The 14,179-nt window shown below is 50.1% G+C and overlaps 1 non-coding gene across 1 annotated transcript; it reads right to left on the bottom strand.

Moving 5' to 3' along the window:
- Positions 1 to 819: 819 nt before the first annotated feature.
- On the bottom strand, positions 820 to 892 carry TRNAT-UGU (transfer RNA threonine (anticodon UGU)). Its single transcript has one exon. It is a non-coding gene; the product is annotated as a tRNA-Thr (tRNA).
- Between the last annotated feature and the right edge of the window lie 13,287 nt (positions 893 to 14,179).

The raw sequence follows: 14,179 nt of genomic DNA, 5'->3' as shown, positions 1-14,179 counted from the left end.
ATGATATATGCTTATAGGGCGTTCACAACAAAACAATATGATGGCAGCGGGAAAAGTGACCAAGGACAAGTGCGTATCTGCGTCATTCTGCGCTTCAATAACGTTACTGATTGACGTGTCGACTTGTAGTAGGAGAGTGCTCTTTCATGGCTTGACGTTCACTGCATGATCGTGGCATGGTCTGGTTCTTCGACAGCGGCCTCGTGTTGGTCTTGTTTGAGCGCGGACCACCGACTTCGGCGGCGGACGCTGGGAATGGGGCATCAGGATAGCCATTCTAATTTTCATATCACCTACGGCAATGAACTGTGGCCACCAGAACGGTTTACCCTCGTCGCCGAAAGGACTGCCAGGGTATTTCAATACCGCTTTCATTGTTAGCTGTTACGCAAGGCTAATAAACAGGTATCTAGAGGATCTAGCCTCTTTAGAATGTCTACATCAATTATCAAAGTCACCGTAGAATGCAATAAACTGGTAATTGGTCGGGCAAGTGAGTTTTAAGATGTTACATTTTCAGGACAACACTTTCGCCTTGGTAACCGTTTCTTCTAGGAGCCGCTTTCTCAGGGGCCTTTTTGACGTGGACGTTTTTATCTACACCTGTGTAATGCATAAGCAGATCAATCAAGGGGAAATGAGGGCGCTCATTATAATACATGAAGGAAAGAAGCCAACAGTCGGCGAGGCCAAGGAAAGCGTTGGGGATGGTACTTTATGTCTTTTTTTTTTAAATGTTTACTTGGATAATCATCGAAATTAGTAATGTAATCTGTTTAGGGGAAGATAATTAGACACAAAGTAGAAGAAAAAACAACGTGCCGATGGTGGGATCCGAACCCACGACCTCCGAATAACACGTCCGGTGCTCTTCCAACTGAGCTACATCGGCCGCTGTCCCCCCTGCTACTTTCTTGGGTATTTATGTTGTCTGTATACGAACCTTGAGAGTGTTCACCAGCGCCACCCTCAGCCATAGCGGCGGACGTGGGACGTCCTTTGTTACCGCCAGCGTCACGTAGAACGTGATCACGAGCGAGGGCGAAAGCTGTGCTAGAACCCTGTGCTAGAAAATTTAGAACAAATTGCATGCTTATATATAAAAAAAAAAACTTTCGGAGTTTTTTCTGATATGTCCTCGCAATATAACCTGCGAGAAAAGCTTCTTGTGCTACCTCATCGTGTTCATCTGCTTCCCAACGCATAGTTAAAACTCCTAGTTCACTGGCCAGCTCCCTGGTAACTAAATAGGTTCAACAACGTGACGGGAACACAGGAAAAGAGGACGACACAACTAGCGCGGTTATGTCGTCTTCTTCGCCTGTGTACCCGTCGCGTTGTTTGCATGGTTAACCTATAATTAATCACCAACAAGTCCACTCTGCTGTCCCTTGTAGCAAATTCAATGGCAGCTGATAGGGCATTATGCTTCAGCATCTGGACTTTTTAACCGCAACGCCGCTTTCATTTCAGTGGAAGCGAGTGCATTTCCACTCCCCGCTGCTGTCTGCCTGAAGCGAGCTCAGCAGATAAAATTAGAGGGTCTCTTAGATGTCTCGTAAGCGCAGGACGGCGAAAGCCTACCCTTCTCCTATCATTTGCCTCTCATCGTTTGCCACAGTTCGTCATTTCAAGTCGTCGTTTGATATATTGGTCGTTTCTCAGTAATGATGAGTCTGCCTGCGTAGTCATTGTAGCCCTTATCACTCATAACTAAGCAGGTTGCTCATTTAGAATCAGCAGTGGTCATTACATGTCGTTTCACATATTGATCATTTCATTGTCATTAACCGCAATGATGAGCCATGCCTAGCTATTATAGTCGTTACCACACATTGCTAAGCAATTTTACTCATTTCTAATCAATTGCGGTCATTACATGTCATAGTTTGATATACCGGTCATTACAAATCATTTTAGTCATTATTAACCATTATTAGTTATTAGCATTATTCATTATCTCTGTCAATATCTATAACTTTCATTGATTACCTATTACCATCAATCATTTTTATTTTTAATCTCCCTCCTTGCACGTCCGCTTTTGCGACTGGCACACCAGTGCACAGATGCGACGCACAGATAACAGGCACAGCTTCTGCGCATAGATTTTCGTTCCATGGGCATAGAACGGCTTTCGCCGTAAAAAACAAACGCATCCAGTGTCAACGTTAATGTGCTTGCACACGTGCGCACAAAAAAGTTTGCGTTTACCACGCAGACGCGAGGCGAACGCGCTCAGAAAGGAAGCAAACCACGCTCTCAGAGCCGGCGACCCCGGCGGCGACGTGTCCCCGAACAGTGGCGCCCTCAGCAGAAATAGCGGGCGCAACTGTAAACTCCCCACGGACGCGCTTGCCCATTGACGGCGGCGCGACGCAGCAGGCCGCAACCAGTGCGCTTCGATCGAGCGGCCGTGGTTCAACGCTGATAAGTATTAAAATATGATTACACGATTTAGCGCTCATATACGTAAGTTCAAGCCATGTTTAAACCCCCACAATTTTTAGTAGCGAGTGGGCACTTGGTTGTTTCGACACATACATTTTCACCTAATGTTTCGTTTTCCCATGGCATGGGTTGCTATTCCCAGAGCCGGTAACTCTACTCTTGAATCCAGGTGGCGATTGATACGACAAATCTGCGCGTTTCAATATATCACCTAATAAAGTTACACTGACCACTGCAGTAAAATACTCCGGGCCTCGGTCGCCGCTTTTCGTTGGCGGCGAAATGCAAGGCGCCCGTATGCTCTACGATGTCAGTGCACGTTAAAGCTACGGCGTCTTTCGTAGCTTGAGTCGCTTTGGTACGTTAAACCCCACCACCCAACAAAACCAAGCTTATGCGATCGGTGCTATAGCATTACGCACTACGATCGTATTGGTACTCGCCCGAATTGAAAACGAAAAGATCTCGGTAGATTTGTAAGAGGTGCTTCAGCAAACATCCTCACATCATGAATGCCACTGCCACAGTGTGATATCAGTTCGAGAGCCTAGAGAATCGAGCATACCCCCTGAAATGTAGAGTCTGACACCCACTCATCGTTGCACGTTTCCCATTAGACCAGGAGCTGCCTACTTCGCGTAGTATTCCTTAAGGATAAGTCTGTGCGAAATTTCGATCGATAATTGCTTTATTGATGTAGCGTGATTGTGCTCGAAAAATCACTATAATTTGTTACCAGCCTGGGATAAAAAATTAAAGAACAGTGAAAAACTTCTACAACTCCCAAACAAGGAAATAACCATGTTCCTGCTTTGGGTGCGCCGTCGAATGAGAGAAGATACATTCACCGGTTGCGTCGAAGTAATGTCACACCTCATGCGCCACGCTCGCCATAACATGTGAGATGAAGTCAAGTGCGCGACGCGACCTGCTAAAGATCAGCATTTCTTGGGTCCCTTACGCAGCCAAACAAAATTGTTGCCGAATTTATCGTCAAAAGACTTACTTTCGTGAATACCTGTAGATACTCGATCTGGTCAGTACTACGCTTTAGTTCACTACTAGGTAGATCCGGGGTTCGCGTATCGTAGCGTGAATGTAATTTGGCCTTGAAGGACCAGGACAGCAAACTGTTGCTATGCGGTTGGAATGCGGCTGGAATATCTACAGATAATGTTGATGATACTGCTAATTTCCTTGCCTGTAAATCAACGAATGCTTCATTACACTACGTACAACTGGTTTTCGCATGGAACTAATATGACCTTCACTGCAACTTCAAGGAGCCGGAGGAAAAACTGTTGCTATGCCATTCAGGCATCCATAAAAATTGGGACAGATATACGGTGACTTTCATTTCCTATAAAGCAGCACACAAGGTTAGCGTGGGTGGGCCGTTGACCATCAAGGAGCAACAGGATAAAATGTGGCTATAAATATACTGACCTTATTTCCCCAACACGTCCGACTGCTTTAAGTGTAAATTTGTCGATCACCTTGGTGTCGCAGCACAAAGTCATAACATTGATTCTTCGAACTTTGGCTTGCCTTTCACCTCGGACCTTTGGGTGACCATTGATCTTTCAAGCTTGGCGCTGAGACAGTGGAAGGGGGTGAAGCAGTTGGTTGATCACGTTGGCTACCTCACATCACCCCATCACCCGATGAAAACAGCCATATCGTCAAATGGCAAAGATAGGAATGAAGGGAAACGGCACTTGGATTCATAGCCAGCCATGAACGCCAGTGACGATGGAGCTGCGCTTCGCGGTTCGCGCCTATGCTAGTATATTGATGAATTAAAGTGCAGTACCAAGTGTATCCATGCTCCGAAGCTTTCTGGAAATACCATGCTTAACTATGCTTTCATATTGTTACGTTGAAGCTCGATGTATTTACAATATATTTACAGCACAGCTTGAACTGGCATAGCAGCAAGTAGCAACACAGAACCAGTCCCACTTCTTCGTCATTACCTTGTCCCTTCCGCGAGGCATTAGAAGGACACACGTCGTCGTCGTCATCGCATAACATGACCTCGCGGCGATGTAAGCGTCGTCTCGGCGCTAAACTGCAAAGAAGGCATGAATTCGTATGGCTTCAGGCGCGAAACATGGACAATGTCAGTAGTGGGTCGAGAGGAGGAGGACACAGGCACAAGAGGGGCAAGTTCATACGTCACGTCAGTGACTAGGCGCATCACCCGATGAGGGCCACTGTAGGCGGACAAAGTTGCTCCGAGGGACCAATGCAGCGTGCAGGTAACCACAAAAGGACCAAGGACCCAGTGTCGTAGGTTACGTGGCGATGTCGCCTATCGTAGGCAGACTTCTGAGAAGTCTGAGAGGCGAGGAGCCGACTACGGGCTACTTGGCGCACTTCAGTGGCTTGCACGATGGCGTCACGTGCGTAGGTAGTTATGGGGCGGCCAGCAGGCGACACCAGAGTGTCGAAAGGTAAAGCAGGGTGCCTGCCAAAGAGCAGAAAGAAGGATGAATAACCCGTCGTGTCGTGCTTGGAAGAATTGTAACCAAAGGTCCCATATGGCAGCGCGAGGTCCCAGTCGTGGTGATCATGTGATACATAGATAGATAACATATCCGTAAGTGTGCGGGTGAAGCGCTCGGTAAGGCCGTTGGTTTGGGGATGGTACGCGGTCACGAGCTTATGCTTCGTAGAACATGAGCGCAGGATGTCTTCAACAACTCGGGACAAAAAGTAGCGACAGCGGTCGGTGGTTATATGCCGAGGAACGCCGTGATGGAGAATGACGCTGTGTAATAGAAAGTCAGCGACATCCGTAGCGCAGCTCGTCGGTAAAGCTCGGGTGATGGCATTGCGTTTTGCAGAATTGGTTGCCACTGCGATCAATTTGTCACCCAAGCATACCGTCGGGAAGGAGCCAAGAAGGTCCAGCCCAATACGATAAAATGGTTACAAGGGTACGTCAATGCGTTGGAAAAGGCCAGCTGGTGACCGCGATAGTTTTTTTCCTCCGCTGACGCATGTCGCAGGTTGCTATGTAGTGCCAAATGCTGCGGTATAGTCCCGGCTAAAAACACGGCGCCATAACCGGCCGTAAATGTGAGACACACCGAGATAGCCAGCTGTGGACAGGGCGTGGAGTTCTTCAATAAGAGAGCAGCAGACCTTTTTAGGAATCACTAACAGGAGGGGAGAACCCTCACTATGAAAGTTACGGCGGTAGAGGACACCATCCTGTACTACAAAAAGCTGCAGAGAAAAATCTGTTCTTCCAGATACCAGGGCTTCAACGATGGCTCTTAAAGATGGGTCGTTGCACTGCTCGCCTGCTATGTTGGTGAGATCGGAGAGGGCGATGACAAAGGGAATCACCTCTGTGTCGCCGAGATCAGGGGGCTCTACAGGATAGCGAGACAAACAATCGGCATCTTCATGAAGGCGCCCCGACTTGTAAACGACGTTGTAGGAGTATTTTTGAAGGCGCAAAGCCCAGCCGCCAAGACGGCCAGAGAGAGCTCTCAGAGATGACAAGCAACAAAGCGCGTGGTGCTCAGTGACAACTGAGAAAGAATGGCCGAATAATTAAGGTCGGAATTTAGCGACAGCCCATACAAGGGCAAGACACTCGCGCTCAGTAATCGAATAATTGCGTTCGGCGTTGAGGAGAAGGTGGCTAGCATATGCGATGAAGCGGCCATTTCCATGTTGGCGTGGAGCCAGCACTGCACCGATCCAATATCCGCACGCGTCTGTTCGAACTTCAGTGGAAGCTGAGAGATCTTATTGAGCGAAGAGAGCGGGAGAAGTCAGTAAGCCTATAAGTGTTTAAAACGCACCTTGCTGGTCAGGGCTCCACGTGAAAGCGGTGTCGTTCTTAAATAGGTCGGTGAGAGGACGAGCAATACGGGCAAAAGTTTTGAAAAAGCGGCGAAAGCAAGAGCAGAGGCCTAAAAAGCTGTGCACAACCTTCGAAAACTGGGGACGCGGAAGGTCTCTGAGTGCTTGAATTTAAGCCGGATCAGGTCGTACTCCGGAGGCGTCAACCATGTGTCCAAGAGTGGTGAGTTGACTGCGACGAAACTGGCATTTCGATGGATTGAACTGGAGGTCACCTGTACAGAATATATTCAGTATACTGGTAAGGCGTTCAAGATGAAAATAAAAGGTAGGCGATAAAACGACCACGTCATCGAGGTAGCACAGGTAGGTTGCGCATTTAAATCCACGAAGAGGGTAGTCCATCATTCGTTCAAAGGTAGCCAGTGCATTTCAGAGGCCAAACGGCACGACTTTAAAGTGGTACAAGCCGTCTGGTGTGACAAAGGTTGTTTTTTCGTGGTCCTGCTCGTCAACAGCAATCTGCCGATACCCGGACGATACATATACGGAAGAAAAGTATTTAGCTCTATGGAGGCAATCTAGGACATCTTCGATTCTGGGACGAGGGTGCACATCTTTTTTAGTTATACTGTTGAGATGGCGATAATCGACGCAAAAGCGCCAGCTGCCGTCTTTTTTTGAACCAGAACGACTGGGAACGCCCATGGGCTCGTCTAGGGTTCGATGATGTCTTGAGCGAGCATCTTGAAAACCCTACTTTGAATTACCTAGCGTTTAGCATCGGGTACGCGATAAGGACGGCAGTGAATAGTAGCAGCATTGCCGGTGTGTATGCGATATTGCACAATAGCAGTTCGAGACACTGGACGCTAATCAAAATAAAACATGTCTGAATGATACCAGCAGATGACAGAGTGCATGAGCTTGTGGAGGGGAAAGGTCCGGAGCGATCATCTTGGCGTAGTCTTGGAGACTGGAAACTTCAGATAAAGAGCAGTCAGACGAGGGCGGTAAACCGGTGGTCGCAGCAGAGAGATCGCATTCATTTACAGGACACTTATTTACAGTGGCGAGCGTGATGCCTTGCGGGAGGGGCTGGATTTGCGACACAAAGTTCAGAACAGGGAGGCATGTTTGGTTCGCGGTCTCTGTGACGACGGCATGAGCAAGGGCAACGCGTCGGGTTAGGGGAGCATCAAGGGTTGGGGTAACAATATAGTGTCCATCGGGAATAGAGGGTACAAAGCAGAACGTAACTTACTTGCGGCTTCAGATAGCAGGCGGACAGTCCACACTGTCAATGTGGTGCAGAACAGGAGAGTGTGGGTCAAAAGGGGAGGGAACTTCAAGTTCAACGACGCTGGCAGCACAGTCTAAGATGGCTGGATGGTCAAAAAGAAAGTCGAGGGCAGTAATGATATTGTGAGGACAATGCAGTATGGCGCCAGAAATCGTTACGCGGGTAGAGAACAAGCCAATGACTTTTAAGGTTGCTCCATCTGCAACACGCAGAACCTGCATAGGGGCAGGAGTCAGCACTTTTTGCAAAGGAGAACAGAGTTCTGGGCTCATGACAGAAACTTGCGCACCGTTATCAATGAGGGCTTGAACGGCTGTGCCATCCACGAGCACGGTGAGCAAATTACGGCGTGCACAAAGAGCTACACAAGGATATGATATCATGGTCCCTACTGCTGCATCACCTCTAGATGCTGCAGCGCCTAGGTTTCCATCGGAGAGCGGCCATATGGACTGGGATATAAAAAGCGACGGCATTGGGGCGAACGGGACTGACGGCGGTGGAGGGAGGGTGATCGGTTGAGGCATAAAGACTCGGTATCAGCGGCTGTGCTTGAAGGGTCGCGACGAGGTGAGAAGGAGCGAGAGCGGTCATCATAGATAGAGGAGGGTGGCTGGTACCAACGATTTCTGCAATGACGGGCGATATGGCCGATTCAGGTCGGTTATCGGATGTGCGCCATTCGTTGGATTACGTCGACGCGGGGCGAAATAGGCAAGTGGGACAGAATAAAGGTTGCAAACGTCAGGGTTATAAGCAGGTCGGCTAGGATAAACTGTGCGAACATCGGTGTCATATGGAGGTCGACCAGGACAAACTACGCCAACGTTGGCGGCAGGGGGTGGGCTGACGGCAGCAACAGAGCTTAGTCCCAAGCTGGCGAGCTCTTGGCGGACCACGGCCTGAATAAGGGGAACGTCAGGAAGATGGCCGTCGGTCAGATGTGGCAAGGGAGCGGGAGCGATAGCCTTAAGTTCGCGGCGGACGATACGGGTCACATTGTTGGTCGAGGTTGGCTGGTGTTGGGACGGCAAATTTTGGCACGAAGAAGATTGAGCAGTATTAGAAAGGCGGGCAAATGAGTGGGCTATGCGACGGCTTTTAGCATCTTTAAAACGGCGGTATTCTTTGATGAGGGCATCACCTGTGCTGCAGTCTTTATACACAAGGAGATTGAATGCATCGTCTGCGATACCCTTCAAGACATGACCAACTTTTTTGGACTCCCACATGTTGTGATTCACTTTGTGGCAAAGGGCGAGGACGTCCTGGATGTAGGCCACGTATGACTCGGTAGCTGTCTGGAGACTGGTCTCGAGGGTTCGCTGTGCGGTACGCTCTCGACCAAAGGGCTTTCCACAAAGTTCGCGGAGCTTCTTTTTGCAAGTATCCCAACTTGTCAGCTGGTCTTCATGAGTCTCGTAAAAGGCGAGCGCAGTACCCTCGAGGGGAAAAACATTTGCTAGCATCAGGGTGGAATCCCAGCGATTATAGGTGCTCACACGTTTGTACTTGCGTAGCCATTTGTCCACGGCGACAGTGCCCGTAGCAGTAAAACCCTCAGGATTGCACGGGTGGGCGAGGATAACAGATGGCAAGGCCCCCATTGGTGTGGGACGGTATCTTGAAGCATCGTTGGGCAGGAAAGCAGGCGGCCGCTGCGGCGTTCTGTCGTACGGAGGCTGACTCCGGGATCAACGGCCGCACCTTCACCAAGATGTTACATGGAAACTCGATATATTTACACTATTTTACAGCACAGCTTGAACTGGCATAGCAGCGAGCAGCAACGCGGAACCAGTCCCAATTTGTCGTCATCACCTTGTCCCTTCCGCGAGGTAAGAGGAGGACACGCTTCGTCGTCGTCATTGCGTAACAATATAAACGAAGGAAAGCAGCCGATTGATTGATTGAATGCCTTTTATTGAAAGGGAAAGCTCATGGCCATGGATTAGGGTAAAGGGGACTAGACAGAATCTTCATTGTTTAGGTCGTCACTCAATTCATATTGCTCTAACCAGGCCACTAAGCTAGCCATACTTGGCAAATCTCATCTGGGTGTTAGCATCAGTTTCTAGAAGGGAACGGTAGTTCAGGCGGTAGGGTTTGATCTCGGAGCGTCCAGTAGAAAAAGACGGGCAATCGCAGAGTAGATGAGATATGCCGCCGCGCGTTATAGTCGTACAGTGGGGGCACGTAATCCTTTCCTCTGTATACTGACGCCAGCGGGCCATAATAATAATGAGCTTATTCAAAAAGACTTCTTGACATTGGGTGAGGTGGGTTTTTCGCGTAAAAGGTGGGTGTGGTGTGGCCACCTGCAGGCGATGGTGACTGCGGCTACGAAGACGGGTCCGAGTATAGTGCATAAGGGCAAGAGAAGGGGTGAGTTGCCCGTCCAAGGTGGATTAAGGATGAAGCAGGGGGGGTGGAGAAGTATATGTGGACGTCAACCTGCCAAGGCAGCCGCGGCGTGTGCCGCCGCATTGCCCCATGATTCGTCCGAATGACTTGGGGTCCACTGAATACCGACAGTTCTGGTCTCGAGTATTGGCGTTTTAAGGAGGCGCTGTATGGTCGTAGCAGTTGCATCTCGTGAACCCAGAGTAGCGATTTCCTTGTAAGCTTCATATGAATCAGTAAGAATACATATTGAACCAGTTCCGGTGCAAGGCAATCCTGACTAGGCTCCCCAAATCGCGAGGAGTTCAGCATGAAGAGGGGTACCTTGAGGTAGGTGCAAGTATAAGCGCCTGAAAGGAAAGGGTTGTCATCGTATACCCAGCCCATAGATGCAAATTTGTTTGTAATCGAAGCATTGTTGTATGTCAGTCGTATCAGGGATTCGCTCTTATCGGTGATAGGCAGCGAAGAGCTCCAGGGGAATGACAAAATCGCGGCTTATAGGTCGTCGATGGAGGCGTGTGACTACTGGCATCTCTCCGAGTCGCCTGTGCAACCGGCATGGCGGGGCGCGGCAATATGCCTGCCGTGGGATGGCCCGAGCAGCGGTGGTCGGAAAAATCCTCTATGCCAAACCCTTCCTGCAACTGTCGAAGACTGACTTCGCTGAGGTCGAGCGCCTTCTTCGCGCAAGGCTACACACTATTACCGGTCTACCTAAGCACACTCCTATATCCGAACTTGAATATTATTCAACCGCTCGCTACCATCGTTCCCGAGTCACAGACGCGTCATCGAATACGTCTAGAGAACAGTCCAAGGGCGTCGCCTGCTGGCCTGGGATGAACAGCATAACAATAGGGCAGCCGAAAACGTATATACGCGCAACAGACACGACACAATAGGCAAGCATGACAGGACAGGGCGTGTCTTCTCTTTTGCGCTTATATAGGTTTACGAGCAAAAGCCTATTAGCCCCACAAAGCATATTACTGAACAGGCCAACAGTCGGCGAAGCCAAAGAAAGCATAGAGGACGTTTTTTTTATTTTTTAGTTTTTTTCTATTGCTGTAACTATGAATTGCGGATTAATGAATTATAAGCGGTGATAATAGTGTGCTTGTTTATATAATATTGTAATAAACTGTATATAATTTTATAGACACATCAAACCCTGCCGACGAAAACCACAAACGATGGGGTGGTGCAGTGGTGTGTGTGTGTGTGTGTGCGTGCGCGTGTGCGTGTGCGTGCGCGTGCGCGTGCGCGTGCGCGTGCGCGTGCGCGTGCGCGTGCGCGTGCGCGTGCGCGTGCGCGTGCGCGTGCGCGTGCGCGTGCGCGTGCGCGTGCGCGTGCGCGTGCGCGTGTGCGTGTGTGCGTGTGTGCGTGTGTGTGTGTGTGTGTGTGTGTGTGTGTGTGTGTGTGTGTGTGTGTGTGTGTGTGTGTGTGTGTGTGTGTGTGTGTGTGTGTGTGTGTGTGTGTGTGTGTGTGTGTGTGTGTGTGTGTGTGTGTGTGTGTGTGTGTGTGTGTGTGTGTGTGTGTGTGTGTGTGAGTCTGCGTGTGTGTGTGAAAAACTTTATTTGGAGAAAGCTTCAGATAGCCGCGACAACCTCACGCAAACACTAGATGGGCTCCTCATTACAGGAGCTAACTGGCGACCGCCGCGGCTCGGGCTCGATGGACCAAGACCTCCTGTCTTGCCAAGTCGGAGCAGCCGAGCAGGGCTGCCTCCCAGTCCTCCCGGATGGGGTTGGGTTTAGGGGCGAGGCTCGGGCTTGCTGGCATGCTCCCACCATGTGGAAGGTGTCCGGAGACTTCTCCGCACAGTGCGGGCAATTCCTGTACAGGCAGGATCAAAGTGTTTTAAAACTGCCGGGCACAGCAGCGTTTTGATGTAAAGGCGAAGGAGTGTGCGTTCCTCCACATTTGTAAGGCCAGCAGAAGGCTTAAGATAAATTGCACGATCGAATTGAAATAATTCAGTAATTTCTCGAAAAGTGAGAGCCGGATTGGGTTCAGGATCCGTATCATAAGGGTTTGAAGGCGTTTCCCGGAGAGTGAGTGCGCGGGCGGCGGCGTCTGCCGTTTCATTGCCTTCCAGGCTCGTGTGAGCTGGAGCCCATACAATCGTTCGAGACGCGGGGGCCCAAGGTCCGCAGAGAGGAATGTACCCGTATTTAATATTTCTGCAGGCCCCTCTCGAGTCGGTGATGATGAATCGCCAGTCCTTGTCTGCGGCGGCTAACGCGATGGCAACTTCTTCCGCATGTGTTATGTCTTGAGCTCGGAACGTTAGGCCATTCTTCGCGATTTTTTGATGGACGACTGCGGCTGTGTACCACACCTCATGGTGGGAGCCGGAGGCATCCACGTAGAATATTCGGTGTTTGTTCCCATATTGACGGGCCAGTGCCTCCTACCGCACAAGGCGCCTGCCACTGTGGTCGTCACGTGTCATGTTGGCTGGAAGAGGACGTATGTGCAGGGCGTATCTCCAGGTTTCAGGAATACGTACGCGCTCTGCCGCAAGTTTTGGGTAGTGGATGTGTAGTCGGGCTAATAGGCGCCGTCCCGACGGCATTTTTGAAAGCCTTGTGTATTGATTGGTGAAGTGCGCCTCTCGGAGCTCCGCGAATGGGTTTATCATCCCCAGGCCCATAAGACGCTGGTTGGATGCGTTGATCGGGAGATTGAGGGCACGCTCGAGTAGAGTCGAGTAGTCGAGTAGAGTACTCGAGTCGAGTAGAGTACTCGACTGGTCACAAATGCATGCGCCAGCCGCAAAGTGTCTGTGAATCGTATCTTCCCCCCCCCTTTGTTGGAAACCCGGCGCACCTTCCGGCTAACCCAGTCCCCCACCTTGCGCAGTTTTGCTAGTGTTGTGTCAGCCCGTCGTTGTTTGTGGATAAAGACACCAAGTACTCTAAACTCATCGTTTTCGGAAATCGGACCACTGGCCAGGGCTAGTTGCATTTTGGTGGTGCACTTAGACGACGGGCGAATGTGCACAAATTCGGATTTGTGCGGTGAGCATTGAAGGCCGTAGCGGCGGGCGTAAGCGTCTACGATCTGCGCCGCTTGCTGCACGTTAGCCTCAATGTCTTCAGCCGATCAGTGTTTGGCCCAGATGGTTATGTCGTCGGCGTACAGCGCCTGCTTGATGCCTTTGACCTTCGCCAGCTAAGCCGGGAGTTTCATTATGGCCAGATTGAAAAGTAATGTCGAGAGGACCGCGCCTTGTGGGGTTCCTCTCGTTCCCAGTTTATATTGGCCATGTTCTTCGTCTTGTATTCGGTTGAAAGATTGTGGATCCGAGAGAAATTGCTTGATGTACTGAATTGTGTTATGTCCAGAGTTCGTCTGGGAGAGACGTTGCAGGATGATTTCGTATGTGACATTGTCGATAGCCCCCTTCATGTCAAGGGCGAGTACTGCCTTATCATTGAAGGGATATTCGACAGGGTTGAGAATTTTTCGGTCGAGTTGAAGCAGAGCATCCTGAGCGGACCTTTGCGGGCGGAAACCGAACATGATGTCTCCTAATGAATGTTCATTTTCCAGAAACCCAGACACCCTGTCCCGCACTATGGTCTCCATCAGCTTTCCCGCACAAGACGTGAGGGAGATGGGGTGGAGGTTGTCTGTGTTTATGGCTTAGGCGGCTTTTGGAATGAAAGATACCGGGGCAGTCTTCTATTCAAGTGGTAGAGGTGCCTCACCGAGCCAGATCGATTTGATGAAAGCGAGGAGGATTTCGTACGCGGGGTCGGGAAGATTGGCAAGCAGTTTCACAGTTATCTTGTCCCGGCCCGGTGCCGTTCCTTCTTTCATTTTAGCGAGAGTATGCCTTCAGGTCATGCAACTGGAACGGTTAATCCAGATCCGCGTTCTCTGAACCTGCATACGAGTAAGCAGGTCCTCCGGGGTCCTGTTTAGTGCAAAGATACTGGTCGCGCAGTTTGCATGCTAATTTTATGTATTTCCATCCAAGCTATGAATAGCTCATTGAAGATGTTTTTGTGTTTCGGCGCGGGTTTGAGTCGGGTAAATTAGGGCATGAAAAAGGCGCCACGTGCTCCGGCTCGACATTTGTCTGGCCGCAGTGTTGCAGCGGTCAACCCAGTTCGAGTCGACGAGTTGGGCCGCGTACTCTGTCGCTCACTGAGTGAGATCGGCGATAGGAGTTTTCAGCTTTCTGTT

The sequence above is a fragment of the Amblyomma maculatum genome, chromosome 5 (assembly GCF_055883805.1).
Source record: "Amblyomma maculatum isolate TAMU_Amacu chromosome 5, ASM5588380v1, whole genome shotgun sequence".
In the NCBI taxonomy this organism is placed as follows: Eukaryota; Metazoa; Arthropoda; class Arachnida; order Ixodida; family Ixodidae; genus Amblyomma; species Amblyomma maculatum.
The sequence above is the reverse complement of the archived record's forward strand: the minus strand, read 5'-3'. Positions and strand labels throughout refer to the sequence as shown.